We start from the raw sequence: 23,675 nt of genomic DNA, 5'->3' as shown, positions 1-23,675 counted from the left end.
CCCATTGCCGTTCAGGGTTGGTGACAGGAAACCCAAGTTTCTCACTCCAGGCACCATGACCTGAAATTCAAAATGGCAGGTGGCAAGGTGCCGTTACGCTGCAGCCATGCCATCCAGCCTAGGCTGGCTGGCATGCACTCTGTTTTCTTCTCCCACGCCATGTCTGCTGTGGAAAATCAGCCCTGCCAGATTACCATAATTAAACAATTTGCGGAGCAGGTGAAGGAGAGTTTGTCTCCCCTCCCCAAGGAAGCCCTGGCTGAAAGCTGAAGTTAATCAGATAAATTCCTTTGCAGTACCACCAACAATTTTCCTAAAGCACAGTCTCCCCGGAGCAGCGAATAATTACTCCAGACCCAGACACTAAAGCAAAAAAAATATTTTTAATTAATTTTATTTTTTTCAAATAGACCCACTGGTGCTAAGCTGGTATGGTGCTACATCGATCAGAGAGGAAATCCAGCAGCATTGCTCTGGTCCTTATGGCTCTCCCACCACAGCAGAGTGACTGCTTTACAGATGGGGTAGGGGGAACAGGGTCATGCCTTCCTTTCTGACTCTGCTGTTTGTTTTCTGCACTTCTCCACTGCCCTGACACTGACTGGTGAGAACACTGTGGATCTAATGGAGCATTGTCCTCTCTCTCTCTCTCTCCAGTACAGCTGTCGCTGCTCATTCTTTTTGCATGTGGTATCTAAGAAAGCAGAGGCACCGTGATAGGACACTTTGGTCCAATTCTGCCACAGCTTCTCCCTCCTTTTGACTTCAATGGAAGCTGCAGGGGCTCGGCCCGTGGGAAACCAAACTGCTTTTTATGTACTTGCCAAAATATGGATTTAGGAGCCTAACTGGAGGCACTGGCAGGTGAAAGCAAAGGCCCGGTGGGTTCTCAAACATTTTCATGTTGGCGAGCATGTCTTAAGGGAGAGGTTGTCTCAGTGACACCTCTCTTCTCATTGGGCCAGCCCCTCTCCTATTCACTATCGCATGCCAGTGCTGTAAAGACTATAGCAACTCCTTGCATGGGGGAGGCAACAACAGGAAAGTATTTATTGTCTTTTGAGGTCTCGCATGTCGTTTAGCAGTTGACAAATAGGAGGAGCAGCCCACTCTCCACTCCTCTGATGACAGCTACCTTAGAGCAGTCAGTATTTGCAATTCACTACGCAAGCTGTGTGGTTGGTCAGTTAAATCACATGGTGTGATCAGAAGATCTAGGTCAGCATTTCTGGCACACATACTGAGGGAAAGGAGGAGAAGGACTTGGAGAGCATGTGGGGCAGATATGACAGCAATGAGGGGGCTATTTCACTGCTCTCACCTGATGCTGTTTTAAACCATATCATAGAAATGGAAGAGACCTCTTAGGTCATACTGTTCCCAATCCTGCAAGCTCATAGAATCATAGAATAACAGAGTTGGAAGGGACCTCTGGAGGCCATCTAGTCCAACCCCCTGCCCAGAGCAGGACCAATCCCAACTAAATCATCCCAGCCAGGGCTTTGTCAAGCCGGACCTTAAAAACTTCTAAGGGGATTCCACCACCTCCCTAGGTAACTCATTCCAGTGTTTCACCACCCTCCTAGTGAAAAAGTTTTTCCTAATATCCAACCTAAATCTCCCCCACTGCAACTTGAGACCATTACTCCTTGTTCTGTCATCTGCTATCACTGAGAATAGTCTAGATCCATCCTCTTTGGATCCACCTTTCAGGTAGTTAAAAGCAGCTATCAAATCCCCCCTCATTCTTCTCTTCCGCAGACTAAACAATCCCAGTTCCCTCAGCCTCTCCTCATAAGTCATGTGTTCCAGACCCCTAATCATTTTTGTTGCCCTTCGCTGGACTCTCTCCAATTTCTCCACATCCTTCTTGTAGTGTGGACACAAAACTGGACACAGTACTCCAGATGAGGCCTCACCAATGTCGAATAGAGGGGAACAATCACGTCCCTTGATCTGCTGGCAATGCCCCTACTTATACACCCCAAAATGCCATTGGCCTTCTTGGCAACAAGGGCACACTGTTGACTCATATCCAGCTTCTCGTCCACTGTCACTCCTAGGTCCTTCTCTGCAGAACTGCTGCCTAGCCATTCGGTCCCTAGTCTGTAGCGGTGCATTGGATTCTTCCATCCTAAGTGCAGGACTCTGCACTTGTCCTTGTTGAACCTCATCAGATTTCTTTTGGCCCAATCCTCCAATTTGTCTAGGTCCCTCTGTATCCTTTCCCTACCCTCCAGCGTATCTACCACTCCTCCCAGTTTAGTGTCATCCATGTGGGCAGACCTCTGTGCCCATCCAGAGCCCTACTGGGATTCTGGGGAGGCATAAAGGATTGCAGGATTAGGGGTTAAGTCCCGAACAGGGTAGCTCTCTGCAGTATCAGTGCTTGGGTATCATGGTGATAGGCCATTTGTACAGCCCTAAGAACAAGACAGAGCTGTGTAACCTTCCCCAGGGGGTCTGTGTGTTTTAGGTTATCAAGGATTGGAGTGAGGGGGCTTTCACCACAACAACCCAGGAGAGGGAGGCTGTTGCCCAGGTTAATGGGTATTGCAGTTAGGAGGACATCTCCTATCATGCACACTTTGTTCCTTTACTTATTTCATTCCATCCCTCTTAGTTCTACCCCCTTGTCTGAGCTTAAACACCTCCTCTCTCTTTGTTGCTACCATGGTAGCACCAAGAAGCTCCCACTGAAATCAGGACCCATTCCAGTGTGGGACTCGGGAGAGCTCATTCTATTCCCAGGTCTGCTGCCAACCTGCTGGGTGACTTGGGCAAGTAACGGCCCTGCTCCGTGCCTCGGTTTCCCCATCCGTAAAATGGGAATAATGATATTGAGCTCCATTGTAAAGGGCTTTGAGCTATATAGTGATGAAAAACACCATGGAAGAACTATATATTATGCCATACAAAGTAGGAAATAATCACAGCCCCAACAAGCTTAATCATAGAAATGTAGGAGTGGAGGGGATCTCAAGAGGTCATCTGGTCCAGTCCCCTGTTCTGAGGCAGGACTACCTATTATCTAGACCAGCGGTTTTCCACCTTTTTTCATTTGCAGACCCCTAAAAATTTTTGAACAGAGGTGCAGACCCCTTTGAAAATCATAGACATAATTGCAGACCCCCAGCGGATCCCAGACCACAAGTTGCAAACCACTGATCTAGACTATTCCTGACGGATGTTTGTCTAATTTGTTCTTAAAAACCTCCAGTGACGGAGATTCCGCAACCTCCCTAGGCAATTTGTTCCAGTGCTTAACCACCCTGACAGTTAAGAAGTTTTTCCTAATGTCTAACCTAAATCTCCCTTGCTGCAATTAAAGCCCATTGCTTCTTGTCCTGCCCTCAGCGGAAAAGGAGAACAATTTATCATCCTCCTCTTTATAACAACCTTTGACATACTGTTATTGTGTTCCCCCTCAGTCTTCTCCTTTCCAGACTAAACAAACCCAGATCTTTCAATTGTTCCTCATAGGTCATGTTTTCCTTGTTAATCACGTCAGGCCTGAGGAGTATCATCCTCAATCCCATTTTACATGCGGGGAGTGAAAGCACAGAGAGAGTCGGCGACTTGACTATTGGAAGCATGTGACAGGTCTGGGAATGAAACACAGATCTCCCGAGTCCCACTGTAGTGCTTTAACCACAAGACCAGCCTTCCTCGCTATTTGAGGCTGAAACCCCTTTGACGTTTCTCCCTCACCAAATTGATCCCTAGGCTAGCTGCTCATCATCCAGAGCCAGCAGGGCCATTGATATATTTCCATTGTCCCCTCATCCTGTACAGCCAGCTCTTTCCCAGCCTCAGATCTGTGCCAGTCAATTGATCTATTCCACCTAAGTCCCCATCCAGCAGCTGCTCAGCACCTCTGAATTTCCTTCAGCCAGAAGGCTTCCCTTGCAAGGAGGAGGAGGAGGGAGCATGGGCAGCATGTGAACTGCCGGCTGGGGGAGGCTAGCCCCCAGCCCCGCACCTTCTGCCCTCCTCCCCAGCCAAACCTCATTGCTGGGGGGCACCACAGCCCCTGAGTTCCTGGATGGACAAGGAGCTGCTGAGGAAGCAGAGACAGGGATCTTACAAAACCCTAGAGTGGGGCATCCTAGGAAACATGCTGGGTAAAGCAAGAAACTAAAAGTGCAGGGTGACTTGAGAACTCCGGGTAGTAGGCAGATATGAAGCCTTTCAACTCTAGCTCACCAGTTCGAATCCTGCCTCAGCTGAAAGTCATTGCTCTTGGGTGCCCTGTGTAAAATGAGCTTGAGTGATGTCAGGCCAGTGGCTGGTGGGCAGTTTTGCCAGCGCTCCTTGACGACTGGCGCTCACTGGTAACAGCTGAACGGAGTTATTAACTGAGCCATGGACACTCACTTAGAACACTTCACACAGTTCTAGCAGGTCAGGGTGGAGGCACGCTGGCTATGGCAAGGGTATTTACCCTGCAGTTGTACCTGCTGTGAGGGTAAACGGAGGCCTTAGCTCTCAATCTGGCACCTCTCACTAGAAAAAAACACTGATTCTCCCTTGGCACGATGCCGAGAAATGAAGGTTTCACCTTCCCCCAAGCCACATGTGGAGTAGGGGAGTCCTGCTGAGAAGAATATGAGAAATGTGGCCTCAAGTCACTGCAGATCAGTTCATCCAGTAGAAATCGGTATCTAAACCCCTTGCACCTAATAAGGGGACAGACCTCCTTGAAGAGGGTGCTGTTGCAGCGGGTTATTGCTCTCTCCTTTTACCCCTGTGAACTGATGCTCAGATTCACCTCACATCACAAGTGAAATGTGTTTGTTTCATCTCTTGTACATCACAAAGTGATAACAGTGTACAGCTCGGTGAGTACAACTGGCTGTGTGTCCTCCAGGCCTCTAGCACACACTTGGCCTCAGCCCCTTCTCCAGTAAGAGTCCAGTATCCTGGAGTTGGCAGGGGACTCTGCAGAGCAGGAGTGAGTGAAAAGGTGCATGAGTGCAGCTCTGTGCGGACCCAGAACTGGAACCACAGAAGAGCTGGACTGTTGCAGGATGAAGGTGCGTTGGTAGAGCTGGGTGGGGTCCTGGACTGCCACAGCAGGGGATGCTGCAAGTCACAACTGAGAGATCAGGAGTAAAAACCACACCACATGCATCTCCAACGACTTAGCCAAGCTGTGATGGTGACCCAGAATCACCATCACAGGAAGTGCAGGTGAGACGTGCACTGGCAGAGACATGTGGGGTTTCCAGGACTGGAACAGTGGAATATGAGGGGGTGCTGCAGCTCAGGACTGAGGGGCAACGGCAGAACACTATGTGGGGTCCCAGCACAGGAGAGCTGCAGGAACGCTGCAGGTCTGGACTCAGGCCCTCAGAGCTGCTTGGAGACCCAAGTTACTAGGAGTAGGGGTGCCACATAAAAATAACCCCCCAGGGACCCCTCTTCTCAGCCTAGCTCCTCCTCTTCACCTTACTGCAGAAGTAAAAACCTGTAGACGTCTGGAGCCAGAGACGAAAAGCCGCTCGGAAATTCCAGCCGCTGTGCTCTAAAGAAATGAAGTGTTTTATTTGGTATGATAATTTTACTGCTCTGAAGTGGAGAGGCAACGGTGCAGGCAGCATTGCATCATACTGGATTAATGAGAGCCTTGGGTAAGCACTTTTCGGGGTGCAAGCCTGGCCTCGGAGGCTAAGCAGCAGAAGGTACATTAATTAGCACGGTCCCCAGAGGCAGAGCTGTTGCTGATGCTGCACAGTGCATCTTTGGCAGAATTCACTTTGGTGCCATGTTAAGTGCCAGGGCTGCACAGAAAAGAGAGGCAAGAAATTGACAATGTATCCTCCAGAGCCAGCCTCTGGGTAGTGGGGGGATCTTTACCGTAGTACACAGTGTATATGGCTGCTTTACTTTATGAACAGCACACATCCAGATCTCACACCTCAGAACATCCACTGCTGCTAGTTAAGATTCTGGCAGTGTGAGCGTCTTCACAGCTCTGAAGGGCCGGTCGGTCTCCAGCTGGGAGAAAGCAGAGACCCCACGGTGCTAGGATGCCTGATGACATCATCGCAACGACTCGTTAATTCTAGGTGGACTCCAGAAACATGTAGGGAGCAGCTTCATGGCAGCGACTCATGGGTGCCAGCTATGATTCTAGCTGTGGGCTCTCTCACATCAGGGCCTAGCAGGACTCCAGTGCTGGGGGCTTCCTCAAAACAGGTTTCCTGTAGCATGTGGCTTGATTAGGATCCAGCAAAGGCACGTTCAGGCCCTAAGACAGGTAGGCACAAAGCTCAGCTGTGGATTCTCAGGAGAAGAGTAACCAACACGTCCCCATGCAAGACATTGGCATGCAAGATATCTGAGGCTGGTTATGTAGGTCATTGCTGAAGGGGGCTGCATCTGGGTTATCTAGCAGCTCGCTCTTACTGTTCAGCTGAAGAATAATGTGGAATTACTGTCTATAGCTATCTTAGGTTTTTATATGGTAGCTTTGGCCACATAGTAGCCTGTTGGGGGCATCTCTGGGCTAATGGCTGGAGTCCAGGGCTGAGAATCCGGAGACCTGATATAGTCCCAGTTTTGCCACTAACTTGCTATGAAACTGTGGGTAAATAACTTAACTTCTCTGTGTCTCCATTTCCCTGTATAATGATACTGAATCCTCCTTTCCAATATGCTTTGAGCTCTATGGATGAGAAGCCCCTGGTTAAGGTTGTAATTGAATTTCCATGGTGAACACAGTTTTCCCCCTTCCTCACCAAAATCCACACACATACGAAGTCATAGATTCAAAATTGGTAGGTTAGGTCTAGGGCCAAGAAAGTTTTTTATAACAAAGGTTCCATGGTGAGCAGGAGGTGTCTGTGGTCAGCAAACGAAGGGGGCATCCTGTCTTTGAAAATCCTAGGGTCTACTGAATTGGGCCTCCCCATTGTAGATCTGCTAATGTTGGCAAGAAATAGACTCTTCCCCAACTGACCTTAGGACCGTTTCATTTAAAATGAAGGAAATTCCCACCCACAAAAACTTCACAAAGGGGCAGTCAAAATTACAGGCGCATATCGACATCTTGAATGCTTGTGACCTTGCAGGACCATCATTAGAGTTTTTTTAAAAATTAGAAACTTACGAGATTGTACTTCTCAAACAAAGCTCTCAAATAACCGTAACTCTACCCCACAATAATGCCCAGGGGAAAAAGTAACCAGAGAAACGTACTGCCTTATCCATCCACAAGACACAGTTTCATTTTATCTTTGATCATAAAAGCTCAGACTCAGCTCTGTAGAGGTTGTGCTGTTTTATGGCTTTCTTTACAGCCCTACACTACACAGATTCAAGTTCCTAATTACACAAATAGCATACTGAAGGCCCTCTAAGGCACAGAGGTCTTCAGAGCAGAAGCTCAGCACCTCACAAGTTTGGGTCCTATGATGCCATTTGAGCACCAATTCTCCAGTTGTGTCATTAGACACAGACTGAGCGTGTCTCTACTACAACCCCCTTATGCTCAGATCTGTATGAAAAGAACAAAAGCTAGTTTGGTGGCAAATCACCATACTTTGTATCAGAGATGTGTAGGTATGAAACAAACTAGGAAGCCAATCTTCTGTGGTGCACATCTTCAATCCCTTGCATGCAGAGGGCAGGTGGAGATGGACACAGTATTAACAAGGCTCGGGGGTGATGGGCAGCTCTACAATCTCTCTGGCAGTGGGAGGGCATGTGCAATGATGCAGGGAGGGGGTAGAACGACTCCCACAGAAGGGCAGAGATGTTGGGCCACCAGCTCATGCAGTGGAGCGATTTCCACTGCCCACCCCAGCCTGAGGTCTCTAGCAAGGTAAGCGGGACAGCCCTTAACCAGGTGATTTACTGCTGTGGGCGAGGTAAGCAGGAGGTGCTGGCTTTTCCCTTTGGGAGAGGAGTGGGGGGTGCATTTTTCTTCCTTTTCTCTGTGGGTCTGAGGCCTGAAGCAGAAAATGCATAGAGGTGCCCCTGAGAAGCGGTAGTATTGGTTCAGGGCAAGCCTTTATCACAAGCAATACAATAGGACTGCTGAGATCTCCTGGTTTAAAGAGCCTTGCAGAGATTCACAACGATGGGCCAGTCGAGTCTGTTTCCATGAACAATCACCTCTAGCCTCTGGTGACTGGAGCCCCTACACAGTCCCTGACCAACCTGTAGTAGGAAGGCACTAGATGTAGCATGCAGCATAATTCCCTCCCCTGAAAATGCTCTAACCAGCTGGGCTGAATTTATTATTGCTGGGCTGGGAGAGAAGAGGGGAGGAGGGGGGAAACCGAAATAAAACGCATCGTCAGTGGAAAAATTTCCATTACCTAGAAGAGTTTGCAATGAAAAAGTGCAAATTCACTCAGCCCCGGTTGTAGCCTGATCAATTGCAGGAGGAGTGAGCGCGGCGGCACTGAGAGATATGGCTTAAACCACCGCTCCCCCGAGCCCCATCACTCAACGATATGGTAATAAAGCGACCAAGGCTAAAGAAATGCTACGAGACTCTGGAGGGTTCTGTCTCATCTTGCTGTATTATATCCCTGTTATCTGCACTCCAGGGCCTTGTTAGAGCTCACGCAGGCCTGCTGAGGAGAAACAGGCCTGCGGCCGGGGCAGGGGAGTGGACCCTTCTGTCACACCTGCAGCTGGAGGGGGAGTAGATCACATTCATGGGAACATTCATCCCTAGCAAGGCTCTTCTCAGGTGTGTCTTGGCGAGCAGCTGCCTCGATGGTGGAGAGCTCCAGCCAGAAGGTGCCTTCCGTTCAAGTACTTGCCATCACCCTCAAGTGCATCCGGCACACCTACTCATATGGCGCCTGAGCCAAAGCCCACTGAAGTCAATGGAAAAGACTCATGGGAAGGGCTTCCCTCCATCCTGTCCAATCAGCAACCACTGGGAGTGCAGCTTTCCATCCGAAATTTGTACACTCCATTCCCTGCCCCCACCCATCATCTATCTTCTGACACTGTTGGTGATGGGTCCAGGCCAAAACCTCCCCTCCAGACAACCTGGAATTTTGTGAAAGTTTGGATCTGGTTCCAAACATCATGGCCTTGGCTTACCTCTTGCTACTACAACCAATATAATCACTAGGGCCCCAGTCCAGCAAAGTACTTAAGCCTGTGTTTAGCTGTAAGAACATGAACCAACCCACTGACTTCAGTGGAATTACTCATATGCTTACTGTTAAACGTGGGCTTACGTCCTTCATTGAATCTGGGCCCAAGGGTCTGATCCTATCTGATCCCATTGCACTGACTTCAGTAGTCTTTGGAGCAGGGCCTCATGTCAAGGGTGCACTTAGATGGACAGAGCTAGTCGAATGTTAATAAATGCCCTTAGGATGAACAAAAAATAACCCCCTGAAAGTGTGCATGAAAAGCTTGGTTCCCCACCATCAACTGAGAGGTTTAAAAATGGCAGCCATGGTGAGCACAGTATGTGTCCACCTTGTATTGCCTAGAGCCTCCGAGAAACCCTTTCAGGGGTTTTCCAAGTACAGGACAATGTTCTGCTTAAATATGAAGCTCCAGCTATGGACCAGGGTCTCACTGTGGAAGGTGCTGTACAAACACAGAACAGGAAGGCAGCCCTTTCTCCAAAGAGCTTACAATCTAAGGACTGACACTACCAGCCCAAACCCTCCCAGTAAATACAGCCCAGGAGCCTTTCAGGTGCACATATTATGCATTTAAATCACCATGAGCCTCTGGTATCACATTTTCTCTACCTCAGGAAACATTCCTCTCCCCTGTGGCTCATTAGCGATGCTCTTGTCTGAAACATAGTTGATCCCTGGGTTCAAAGGCAGCTTTCCTTTCTGTCTTTGGCCTTCATTAGAATACATGGCACCTAGACACTGCAGTGATGGGCAGTCTATGCATGTGAGAGATTAGTCTACTGCTGAGCCTGATCCAGAACACCAGCTCTGAATGCTGCCTTTCCATAGCCTTGGATATGAACTTCACAATGTGGCTCTGTCTTTGCAGTAGCCTGTAATTACGAACTTGAATAATTCTAGTATCTGTGTAGTGTAGGGCTGAAAAGCAAGCCATAAAACAGCACAACCTCTACAGAGCTTCCACTCCAAACAACCCCTCAACGTGAGCGACCTTCAGAAAAATTGACCTTATTGCCACAAAAATTCCCAGTGGAAATTTCATGAACATTTTCTCCTCATATATTTTTTCTAGTAAACATTTTCTAACCAGCCCTAGCAATATTTGAGCTTCCCTATTCTTTCTCCTTTCTCGCTCTTTAGTCTAGGTGTCCCATACTCTGGCCACCTAGAAAGAACATAATAAATCTCTTCACCGTCACTTTCCAGCTACAAGATTTGTAGAGGAGGATAATGAACATTTTTATATAATAGATTCTGTGAATGTTTTACACAAGCCTTGTTAAAAAAAAAAACAGTCTTTGACAGTTACTCTAACAAAAGATGTCTTTATTGCACAGTCATAAAAGCCATGATATATAGAGCAGTGTGATACTTCAGTTGTATTTGTTGAATTAATTGGATGGGGGAAAAAATACCTAAATATGTAAGTGGAAAAGAAATAAAGCAACATTTGTACGGGACTTATTTACGATGAGCCCAGCAATGGCAATAGCTTTAAGAAAGGCACTGAGGTGTAATAGCATTGATTTCAGTGGAGGAATACCAACAGAGAAAATGGCATTGTGTATCTGTCTGTAAAAGATAGCGCTAACATATTGGAAAGATGCTCTGCATGCTTTTTACCAGGACTTTGGTCTGGACAAAGTAGAGACAGTCTCCTAAAGAGTCTAACCCAATTAATAGGCCGGGCTCAGCATGTGCTGGTTAAGGACTCCAGGAGTTTTTAAAACAAGAGCTGTGCATAATGCCAACCCTGCTGGTGTCATTCCATAAGCTGCTGTGTTAGTTAAAGGCTCCCTGCAATCCAGACCATGAGAAGAGCTGTCCGGAGAGACAACTCTCAGGAGAGTCGGCCAACCCAATTCGGCAGTGAAATACACAGTGAGAGGGAAGTTACGCATTGGCCAGAAAATCTGCGTAAGCGCCAAGTCAGAGTAATTTGCACTGACTGGATACACTCTATAGGTGGCCTCTATATACCTCTTCTGCGGGCCACAGCCTTTTGCTTTACTGTGTGCCAATTTTAACCAGGTGTAACCCTATGGCCTGAGATGGTTTAGATCAGAGGTGGGCAAACTACAGCCCGCGGGCCACATCCGGCCAATGGGACCATCCTGCCTGGCCCTTGAGCTCCCAGCTGGGGAGGCTAGCCCCCGGCCTCTCCACTGCTGTCACCCATCCCCGGCAGCCTCAGTTTGTTGTGTCACCAGAGCTCTGGGTGGCTGGGCTGCGAGCTCCTGCCGGGCAGTGCGGTGGCGTGGCTGACTCTGGCCAGGCAGCTGCCAGACATGCTGCTCTGAGTGGCATGGTAAGGGGGTGGGGAGCGGGGGGTTGGATAAGGGGCAGCGGTACCAGGGGGCAGTCAGAGGACAGGGAGCAGAGGGTAGTTGGATGGGGTGGAGGTTCTGGGGGGGAGGGCAGTCAGGAGATGGGAAATGGGGGGTTGTATAGGCGTGGGAGTCCAGGGGGGCCTGTCAGGGGCAGGGGTGTGGATAGGGGTCGGGGCAGTCAGGGTACAGGGAGCAAGGGGGATTGGAGAGGGCGTGGGGTCCCGGGGGGGCGGTTAGGGGTGGAGGGTCCTGGGAGACAAGGAGTGGGGGGGGGCGTTAGACGGGTGAGGAGTTCTGAGGGGGGCAGTCAGGGTGGGGGAAGTGGGAGGGGCGGGGGACAGGCTGTTTGAGGAGGCACAGCCTTCACTACCCAGCCCTCCATTCAGTTTTGGAAATCCGATGTGGCCCTCAGGCCAAAAAGTTTGCCCACCCCTGGTTTAGATCTAACTCCCCAAGCCCCGTCAGACACTTGCACTCCTTGTGGCCATCATGTGAATCTTTGGATGAACTCCAAACAGCTCCAATTAGCGATACACCTCATTGCTAATGAGCGACAAATCTAGCCCCACCACCACCACCAAGGTGGAACTATTGCATTAGGGAATGGAGCTCCCTGCACAAAGCAGAGCGCTGGATTATTTTATATTGGAGGGAAGGGATTTTAAAGGCAAGCTGCCTTGCTCCTGCTTCCATCTGCTACATGCTGGATTGCGACCGGAACTCTGAACATGCTGCGTGCCAGCCCCTGAGGGAGCGAGCAGCCACAGCCAACACCAGAGCAGCTCTGCTTGGATCCAACTTCTGGATCAGGCTCCTAGGTGCTAACAAAGGCAGCTGATCCTTTTCAGAACACAGGCAGAAAGGACGTGAGAACTCGGGGCAGGGGGTTAAATCAGGTTATTTGACAGTGTCAAGCAACTATGATGCCAAAATTGGGGCTAGTGTAGCTGCACCTTCAGGGAAGTGAATGCACCCCACTTAGGACTATTGAAAGCTACTGAGCACTCACAGCTCCCTTAGTCAGCAAGTCTCAGGTTGAAGCTTGAATTTGCTTGAGCCTCCCTGTGCACACGCCAACAGGCTATCTGCTCAGACCGGTGTTGTCCTCAAAAAATGGGGAGCAATTGCTGGCCCCACAGCTGATCAGCTTTGCCCCACCCCCACCCCCACTGGAATCAAAGCAAAGGGAAGGATTCTAGAGCGCTGCTGGGTGCACTTGACCCCCCAAGTTGTGCATGGAAATCTCAGGTCTGGATACCAATTTCAGTGTGGGACAATAGCTCTTTATGATTAGTCCACATAGCAATAAATACCAGGCCTTGTTTTCTGCTTAAAGGCTGCACAGGTCTGTGTAGACTGATCCCGGTGCAGACTGCTGGTGTCCCAGGGAATGTAACCCAGTTCCTCTGAAGCATAGTTAACTGGCTGGCAGGAGGTTAGTCTTATGGGTATGTTCCTTATGGGTAGGGCATAAATCAGAGATTCCTAAGCTGTAGTCAGTGGAGTAGCATGATAATGCGTCCATGAATGGCTACAAGTGTGAGGTTTGAAGTAGGAATGCCTGAATTTTGTCTATTCAGGTACTTACCTGACCTTCCTCACTGGTAATCAGTAGTGGGCTGTAGCCTCACAATATCTCTGGGAGGCAAAGATGAGAAACTGGGCAGAAAAGGGGACTTGCCCAGGGTCACACAGCACGTCTCTGGCTGAGCTGCCAGTTGAACGCTCACCTCCTGAGCCACAGGCCAAAACCCCACCCACTAGCCCATGCTTTCTACCCATAGTGCATGCCACTTTCCAACTCTCAGCAAGTATATGTTTGGTCACCACAGGGTTTGTAGGATTAATTTAGAATCATAGAATATCAGGGTTGGAAGGGCCCTCAGGAGGTCATCTAGTCCAACCCCCTGCTCAAAGCAGGACCAATCCCCAATTTTTGCCCCAGATCCCTAAATGGCCCCCATCGAGGACTGAACTCACAACCCTGGGTTTAGTAGGCTAATGCTCAAACCACTGAGCTATCCCTCCCCCCATGGGTCCTTCCCAGGGTAATTCAGTTTTCTTTGGTTTCCATCCCTGCGCTGAAGCTAGAAGACCCCCCCCTCGACCAAAAGCGAGGCAGCACAACTGCTCCACAATGTGGCTGTGCCATGCTTTATATTTTCAGGGGGATTTTTCCCTCTCCCCCTTCCATTGTCTCACTCTGCTCCCTATCTCACACTCTCCTAAACTGAACACAAACAACGGAGCAGTTGATCTTTCAAGCCCTGGATCCTTGTGTGGGCTCAGCCACGCCAGCTTTGTTGTTATACCTGTCTCCCAGCTCCAGCCCCATCTACCCCCAGCAGCCTCATCAATGCATGTGCAGCTGTCTGAACTGGCACACCTAGCAGATTTGCAGCCCCCTCTGGAGGTCACAGGGAGCACTACAAAATACAGCTGGGAGAATTACAAGTCGCAAGTTAAGATTCAGGTGAAGAATAATGATTCCTAAACACTCCAAAAAGACAAATCTTTAACAAATTCACTCTCCAGTGTCTGAGCCAAGGACTCCATGGAATGCAGCCTAGAGCGCAAGACAAGCTGTGACAGGCATACAGCTGAGACCATGAGCCATGCGGCTGAGCCTAGGGAATCAAGACACTGGAATGCAAGCAATCTGAGCACTGCGATGCAGCGAGCCAGGAGCTGTGTTGCTAGAATGCAGCTGAGGCTGGGTGGCTGGAACACATGGCAGCAGGAGCCAAGTTGCTGGGATGTGGATGGAGACAGAAAGCGAGGCGCTGGAGCGCTGCCGGAAGCCTGGGACATCCCCCTTCTGCCTCGCTTTCAGGAAGCTTCCATTTGAAAAACAATCCTTGGGCCTGGCTCTCAGAGGCGAGTCAATAGTTTACAGAGAATCAATGGCCTGATGAATTTCATCTATTTCTCTGTCTGCGAGCAGCTTCCCATCTTCTCAGAGGGATTCGTTACTTGCTGAATAATTTCCATGACTCATTCTTGGGCCGCAGCCTATTCCCGGGCCACTCGTTGTCGACAGTCAGCATTCAAGCTGTGCTGGCTAGTTTTGATTGGACACAAGAGGCAGATCACATGATGTGGTTTTCTGTTCCCTGGGAAGCGCGCTGCTTAGAATGAAGTTAATGGTGCAAGGGCTCGTGGTTATGTATTTAACAACCACGTCCAGTTCATTGTTTTCATTGGTGCTCTCCTGAAGCCAGGTAGTCATATGGCCCCTGGGGCCACAGAATCTGAGCACCTCACAAACATTAATCAGTTTTATCTTCTGGGAGGTAGGAAAGTATCATGGTTCTCTTGTTACAGATGGGGAACTGAGGCACAGAGAGCTTACACGATTTGCCCTAGGTCACACAGGATGCCTGTGACAGAACTGAGAGTAAGAAACCAGCTCTGCCGAGTCTCAGTCCAGTCCCAAGCAAACATGAAATAAGTGCAAGCCAAGACAAAGAAGTTATGGAAAAACTGGAATGAAGGATCGCAGGGTCATGTTACCAGCACTGGCCTCACTCTGCTTTCTCTGAAACAAGAGGAATGAGAGAGAGTTCAGCTCCTCCATCCACTCAGAAAGCGCCAGCTCTCTGGATGCTAAATGGAGGATTTCCAAAAACAAACTGCCTCTGACATGAACAATTATCCAGAGGCTGTGGGTCTCCTTGACTCTTTTGGTACCACACATAGATTAGCCTGTGATTTCGCAGCACCATTGCCTTGAGCCGTACTCTGGTCTGCTCGAGCGATGTGGCTACCTAATTAATCACAGATGTTATCCTCTCTGAATAAGAGATCGAGTGAGATTTAGAGGTGAGCGTGGACGGCAGGCTGGATACAAGCTTGCAGAATGGGCTGGCGACAAACAATAACAAAGCCATTGTCATGTTGGGTGGTATGTGCAGAAACATCATGTCACAGACCAGTAATAGTCCCATCTGTATTCAGCACTGATGAGGTACACCTAGAATACCACACTCAGTTTTGGGCATCTCAGCACCAGAAAGACAGCAACAGAAGGGAAGGGGATGAGTAGGAACAACGATGAAAGGAGTTGGTATATGCCTAGAGCAGTGGTTCTCAAAGCCAGTCCGCCGCTTGTTCAGGGAAAGCCCCTGGCACGCCGGACTGGTTTGTTTACCTGCTGCGTCCGCAGGTTCGGCCGATCGCGACTCCCGCTGGCCGCGGATCGCTGCTCCAGGCCAATGGGGGCTGCGGGAAGTGGCGAGGGCCAAGGGACGTGCTGGCCGCCCTTCCTGCAGCCCCCATTGACTTGGATCGGCGAACCGCGGCCAGTGGGAGTTGCGATCAGCCGAACCTGCGGACACGGCAGGTAAACAAACCAGTCCGGTGCGTCAGGGGCTTTCCCTGGACAAGCGGCAGACCGGCTTTGAGAACCTCTGGCCTAGAGGAAAGGTTCAAAGAACCAAACACATGCAGCTTGGTTAAGTGATCAGCAGGAGGATATGGGAACCCCTATATGTCTACTGAAGGTGGGGGAGAGGCACTCAGACTCTACAGTGATGAGTACTCGTAGAGACCACAGTAACACAATGTGGCTCCTTTCCCCCCTCTCTCTAGTGACTAGGTCACATAGAGAGGTTTGTGAATCCACTGCTGCCATTCAGTAACGGAGCTGGTTGTTCAGATCAAGCAGCAAAGAGCTATGCTTTCAGACATAGAGGATCCTGGGTTCCATTCCCAGTTGGGGTCATTGCTACACTACAGTAAGCAAATAGAGTCGCTAAGGGGAGTAGAGTTATAATTAATGGCATGAAACTGAGCAAAGGAAAGTTTAGGTTGAACTCTTCCCAACAGTACAATCAACTGACTTGTGGAAAAGTCTCCCAAAGGATGTGGCAAGTCGTTCAAAACCAGCTCATAGCAACCACTAGTCAGGCAGAGCACCTGTTAACTTCTGCCTGAGTTAAGGGGCTGCTGGGAGTGAGCTCGGAATGAGGGACAATGCTGGGCTAGCGCAGACGGGATGACCGCAGGGGTCTGTCCCATCTCTCAGATTCCACAGTGGCCCAAAAGAGGCTGCCTCACCAGCCCAATAACAAAGGCTATGATGACCTCCACAGCCTCTCAAAGGAGCCTCAACCCATAGGAAACCTACCTGTTTGCGGCATAGACCTCCCTAAAGCAGCCCAGGTTTATCTGAAAGGTCACTGGCCTTTTGAGCAAATCTGGCTGGAGTTCTGGTTTCCCATTCAGTTTTGGGTGTTCTGGTGAAGGTCAAAGTGAAACTTAGCAGGGCAAAGTGGACAGATAGAGCTCAGTGAGGGCACCAGATGGGGCAAAGATGGATCAACAGCAAACAGAATGTTTGTGTGAACAAACATGCTGATCTGTGCCCAGCACCTACTGCTATCCAGCAAGCATCTTCCCCTTCAATGAACTGTGATGAGGCAAGGTCACTGCCAAAGAACAAGGGGTTAACGCCAGCTCAGGCACCCCCTCTCTTCCCTTGTGCAGATGCTCAGGAGAAGGACACTGCTTGGGCTGCCAGAGGGGAGAATGGCTGCCTCTGGGGAGATAGGGCTCCACCAGTGGTCACAGAGATTGGGTCTAGCCCGTTCCGGAGGAGTGCCTTGTTCTAAGTACTGGGGTGTTGTAGGAATACAGGCCCACACTGGGCCTGGGTGTCCTATGGTTTTAAATTGAGTGTTACCATTAGCACAAGTGAGAGGCTCAAAGCAGATAATTAAAAAGAGTGAGGTCACGAGAAAGAAGGATGGTTTGTGTTCAACTTGGAGTGACCCTTGAACTACCAGTGTTATCTTATTGAAGGTTTGGGCTGAGGGAATAGAAATGAAGAAAATATGGTTAATTGGATCTCAGGTGCTGTAAATAATTGGTTTGTTTAGTTTATTATAGAGAAATGCTTAGTACAGGAAGAAATATGGCAAAACAAGATAAGGAAAAAAACCTTGACAAGAGAGAGGCCCAGCCATTAATCTTGTCTTGCTCGGGCCAGAAGACAGAGTTTAGCCCTACATGCCCTCATCTGGCCTTAACTAAGGTCCAAAAACCAGCAATGACATCACTGGTTTGTTATAGTGTAGAAAAAGACAAGATTTCAAGAGGTTCTTTATCAGAGCTTCTCCTTGCCCCTCTGTAGTCGAGTCATTATGGGAAAGTGTCTCCCGAGCCTGATGCTGTTGTACTTGGCCAACGCTTGTGACTGTATTGTTTCTAGGTTATAGACTATAAGGGGTATTTGCTTGTACTGATATTTTGGATGTAACCAACACTGAGCGGCCTTTGGACTCTTAAAGGAATGGGGAGGGAGAAACTGAGTCATGGTAAGCTTTCATTAATTCGTTAGGAAAAGGCTTGATTTTCAGAGGTGCTGGGTACTCACAAACCATGTTGCAGGCACTCACACCTCTGAGAGCCAGGACCCTTGCTTCATCAGTGAAAGACCTGCCAGCAACTAGGACTGTTTCTTCTCCTGAGCTTGTTCCATCAGCTTACATGGGCACCTCTAGACACTGCAGTATGATGATCCTGCCACCATTCTCCACACTGCAGACCTGGGGCACAGGACACAACTTTCACTCCTCATCATCTCCTGCGAGCAAAGAACCCAGCACCTTTGCTCCCCACAGTAGTTCTAGCTGAGTTACTGGTCTGGTCCCTGTTACCACTGTACCTGAGTGCTTCACCATCTTTAATGTGCTCATCCGCAGAGCATTGCTGTGAGGTAGGGCAGGGCTGTTATCACCTTTCAGACAGAGAATCAGGGCACAGAGAGGCAAAAAGACTTGTCCAAGGTCACACAAAGTCTATGATGGAGCAGAGAATTGAACTAGGGTCTTCCAACTCCAAGGCTAGTCCCCAACCACTGGATCATCCTGCTTCTCTGCACTGCTCACTATGCCAAATGACTTTCCGTCTCTCATGGGGAAACATTCACCCTTGTGCCACATAGAACATCCACCCTTGCACTTTGGGAACATGCTGTGTCCCACTTATGCTCTTAAAGAAGGCACACACGCTGCATGGGCCTTCTCCTAGCCCACTGCACAGGGTGACACGAACCCGCAGAGAGGAGCAGGCTGCATCTGAAGAACCATCCACCCTTTCCCAGCCAGCCCCTCTACTGCAGCTGGAATGCCAAACCACAGCAGAAGAGAAAGGAGGGTGAAAAGCAGCCCATGGAGAGGGCCCGGGCAGTTAGAGAGGCCCAGATGCTGTGTCCACCCAACCACTGGTTTTCCAAGGGGATGTTGCTCTCCACAGCATCCCTGGGTTGAAGCCACCCTTCCTTTTATGCAAACTGACAGCTGTCAGATGCATTATCTCTATTGCCCTCAGTGAGATGAGGCCTCAGTCTCCCACAATCACATTAATTTGTTTGCACCACAGCCCCCGGTCTCCCTTCTAGCAGGTTTGTTTGGTTTCACGGGCTTTACTAGGGAAACAGCGAGGCGCGATTAAAAAGCCCTTGGAAGGCTGAAGCACGTGTGTGACACTGGGTGTTGGGAGACGTGACGGGGGAATGAATCCTGTCTACAGGGGGAAGGCTTGTGATTTACACGTTAGGCTAAAACAGCAGCTATAGCCCTGGTGGCGACACTTACTGGAAGGGAAAATATCTTGCTGGTGCCAGCAGCAGGCACTTTACCAAATGTGAACTGAGAATGCTGGGGGGTCCCTCAGAGCATGGAGACTGGAAATGGCTCGTTGGTGGTAGCAGTGGGGCTTTCCCCACATGTGTGCTGCAGGGGCACCGTCTGGTATGTATTATATGTTCCCCTCCCATCCACAGAGGAGATGCGGTTGCTACAGCTCTTAGTTAAGGGAGTTAGTCCTTTGGCTGAATATATAGCAGCTAACATTCCTACCTCCAGAAATCCTGGGTAGGGACCACAACCATGACTGTTGCACTAGAACAATGGGAAAGGAATCCCCAGACTGACAATGAGTCAATAGCTCACTACGTATCTTTCACTTGTCCCCTTTCTTGCCTACAGAATATCCCTGAGCCGATCAGTAGCCCCTCAGAGTCCCGTGTTATTCCCATCTATTCAGTGAATGTTTTTTACTCTGCAGCAGTGGTTCTCAAAGCCGGTTCACCGCTTGTTCAGGAAAAGCCCCTGGCGGGCCGGACCGGTTTGTTTACCTGCCGTGTCCGCAGGTTCGGACAATGGCGACTCCCACTGGCCGCAGTTCGCCGCTCCAGGCCAATGGGGGCTGCGGGAAGGGCGGCCAACGCGTCCCTTGGCCCACGCTGCTTCCCGCAGCCCCCATTGGCCTGGAGCAGCGAACCGTGGCCAGTGGGAGTCGCGATCGGCCGAACTTGCAGAGGTGGCAGGTAAACAAATCAGTCTGGCACACCAGGGGCTTTCCCTGAACAAGTGGCAGACCGGCTTTGAGAACCACTGGTCTACAGCATGATCGTGACCATTCTAGATAAATTACAATTAGCCAGATAAATCATGTGGCATTGTCTTTCTTCCTTGAGGGGCTGAGTGCCCAAGCACTTTTGGCATGAATACTTGTGAATTCAAAATTCACTCTCTCTGAACTCTCCATCTGCAGCTTTGATAGGTGGCTTCTCATGGACTTTTTGGCCAGTGAAATGCCATCACAGAGAGATGTGTGGAGTACAAACTCAAGAGGGACGTGAATCTAGCTGGAGGTAATGGACTTAACATCTGGAGCAGAGATTCCCAGGCAACAGGTTACTACCAAGATCCAAATAATATATTATTATTGATTTGCCCAGCTGCGTCCATGTCTAAAAGCTGGAAGAACTTGCAATGCCTGCCTGGTGCCAGCAGGGTGTGTTGCCAGCTAGTTAAGGGGGAGGTGCAGCACTGGACAGAGCTCTCTTCTATTATGGGGGTACCATAGCAATTCCATAGCGAAGGTTGCATGGAGATTAGCTTTTAAGGCATGGACTAAAGGTGAGATTTTCCAAGTAAACTAAAAAAGATTTGGACGCTCAGTTCCCATTAATTTTTAATGGAACTTGGGTGTCCAGCTCCCTTGGGCACCTTGAAAAAAAAACCTCATCCTTAATCTCCCCAGGTTTACAGTCTTTCCCCTTTGTGGCCAGATGGAAACCCATTGAGGCTCTGCCAGGCAGCATGTTGATTTGACATGGACAGTGTTGGAATGCAAAGCCAAGAAAGGCAGTGCCTTGAAGGGTTAAAGTAAATCTTACTGTTCAGCATATCCGTGCCTCCCTGCCCTTCCCCCACAGCTGCCACTTCTTGTTAGGAGTGAGTGATAGACAGGAGCTGGGATAGAAGGCCATATGGGCTGTGTCTTGGGAAGCCGCTGGGAAATGTGAGAGGAGTTCAGGGATAAGGCATCTTGCCACCCGTTGAAAAACAACACACACACATAGAGATAGATCTAAGCCCACTCTGATCCCATGTCCATGCTTTTACCCCAGAGTAACTCCCCCCCTGACCTCAGTGGAGCTGTGTCCGATTTACACCGGTGCACGTGAGATCAAAATCAAAACTGGGGCAGACTCAAATTTATTTCTTCATTGGTTCATCAGGCTACCATTGCACACTAGGTGCACACGGTACAGCAGTCAACACAGACATGCAGCACGTTGGTACAAGTTAACCCAATGTGAGGCAAAGAATTCCACCACCTGGCAAATGGAGATAGAAAACCAAAGCCCTCCCAAACTCAGTACACCTCCTCAATAAAAGCCTGGACAAGAACAGACAGGCCTTACAACCTGGCTGTGAAATCGAGACACCCAGGGCCCTTTGGGCCAATGGAGAACGTGAACTCCAGAGTCCAAGACCCTCCACCGAGGACAGATCCCAGATGTGTTAATGTGCAGAGCCTCAGCTCATGCATTCCAGTGGTTCTCAGGGATGGAAAGCCTTATGGAGCTCTGCACTGCTAGCTTTGCAATAGGAAAGACCCTAAAAATGAAAGGCTCTGTAGCTTAGAAACAACATCTTGAATTACACCTGGATACTGACTGGAAGCTAGTGCAGATTTGGGAGCATAGGTGCCATCTACCCCATGCACACTGCTAAAGCCAGTAGCCAGTTGCATTCAGCACTAGCTAAAGCTGATGAGTGGTCCGCCAGGTGCAGCCCAAATCAGACTGTAAAGCAGTCACAATGTGGAGAGGTTAAAGCCCGGCTAACTCTGGGGAGGGCCCCACTGAAAGGCACAATCACAACATTCTAGCTAAGCACAGATGGGAAAAGTGATCAGGCCACCCAGAACCAGATGGGAAACCAGCAGCTTGGGAAGCATAGAAATAAAAGGCAGGCATATTTCTGCAGTGGAAAGGACTGGTTAGTCTCCACCACCAGTCTGAGCCCTCATCTACCTTTCCTCCAAGCCCAAATGTCTGCTAAGTACTGGGAAACTCAGGTAGCCTCACAGGTCAGATCAGATGAAAGAGACCCACACACGAGCATCATCTTCAGAATGACAGCCACATGACCCTAGGGTTGCCAAGCTTCCAGGATTATGCTGGAGTCCCCAGGAATTAAAGATTAATCTTTAATTAAAGATTATGTCATGTGATGAAACCCCCAGGAATACGTCCAACCAAAACTGGCAACCCTACTTAAGGCTGAGCAGTCCGGAGCTCACAAGGAGACCAGCCTGAGGGCAGGTAAGGAGACTCCCTACTTGGCCTTAGTGCCCTATCTAAACAGGAAGAGCATGACGAAACTGATCATCTTGCCGGAGGTGTCGCTCCCCCTCCCCCTGGAAGGTCAGCCGAACCAGGCACACAGCCTTTGTTTGGGGGATCGGAGCGGGGGGCCTGAATTGTTCCATGTGCTCCTTCCCGGGGGCTTCATTAAAGGAGAGATACTTGGGACTTGTTTGGTTTGGCTTCTCATTGCCCTGATGTGCGTAAGCAGATTAGCTGATGCCCAGTTGGGGGAAGGTAAGGTGGGATTCACCTGCAATGCCAAGCCTGGCCAAAAGGGGGGGCTTAGGGTGGCCCCACCCACACTGCCTTGGCTCACTACAGCAAGAGAGACAGAACAGAGCCCTCTGGTACTCTGCACAAGAAAGCCCTTGAGAAAAGAACAATCGCCCAGCACTGCCCTCCAACTCTTTGCTGACATGGGAGACTGGAGCCCCTCTGGCTCAAATCCCTCTATCCCTGCCAGCCACCACAAATCGGTCAGGAAGACTTTTTGGTTAATGGTATCAAAGGCAGTCGATGTCTGAAAGGATCAACACGGACACCTAGTCTTCATCCATCACCAGAGGAGATCGCCAATCAGCTGCTCTAGGGAGGATGGTCTAGCAGATCGACCATGGCGGTGGGACTCAGAAGACCTGTGTTCAATTCTTGGCTCTGCCACAAACTTCCCAGGTGACCTTGGGTAAGTCACTTTTTCTCCTCTGTGCCTTAGGTCCCCATCTGGGCTACAGAAGTAATAGCATTGCCCTTAATGACTGTGAGGTGCTCAGATATGATAGGGATGAGGGCCATGTAAGTACCTAGATAGACAGAAATAGTGCTGGCCCAAAGCACAGGGACTCTCCTCAGCTGTTGTGCTCCAGGCTCTGACCTCTGCTAGATCCATAACCACCAAGCTGACGTGCAGGCAGCCTCCCCTCTGGGACTGCTTACACCAGGCCAGGTTCAGGGAGTCCGGTGTGGTGCGCAGGTTGTGTCACTCTGGGAGCAGAAGAACCCCTCAGGCCTGTCTGGGCCCTGCAGCCTGGGTAAAGAATCCCCTCCATAGGCATTACAACCAGATCCTCATCCCCCGCCACACAGCAGCACATCTATGCTATGCATACCTACATGCACAGTGCAAAGGACGCCAACGCATGTGCCAGGCCTTACATGTGACCACAAAGTGCTACCAGAAACAGAGCAGAGTACCCCTCAGGGGATGAGCCATGCCCCACAGCCCCGAGGTGTGGGTGTCTCCTGCCTGGGTGTGTGGATCCCACAGTCCCCGACAGAGAACACACATCACGTCACCCATACTGTTAGGAAAAAGCAGGCCACAGGTTCTGTTTATCTCAATGCCCATTGCTCCTTCCTTTTATACAGAAATACCCTCTTGGCTTTCCGGCTCCTTAGACAAGTCAGCACCCCCCTACATACCTTCCCATTCCCCCAGCTGAGTGACTCTGTCCATTGAGACAGCCAGCCCGGCCTCCAATTGTCTGAGCTGTCCATAGCTCTCCCCAGAGCAGGATGCTGTAGCCTCAGCCTGGCGGTCAGTGGCGAGTG

Source organism: Eretmochelys imbricata, chromosome 10, assembly GCF_965152235.1.
Source record: "Eretmochelys imbricata isolate rEreImb1 chromosome 10, rEreImb1.hap1, whole genome shotgun sequence".
In the NCBI taxonomy this organism is placed as follows: Eukaryota; Metazoa; Chordata; order Testudines; family Cheloniidae; genus Eretmochelys; species Eretmochelys imbricata.
The sequence above is the reverse complement of the archived record's forward strand: the minus strand, read 5'-3'. Positions refer to the sequence as shown.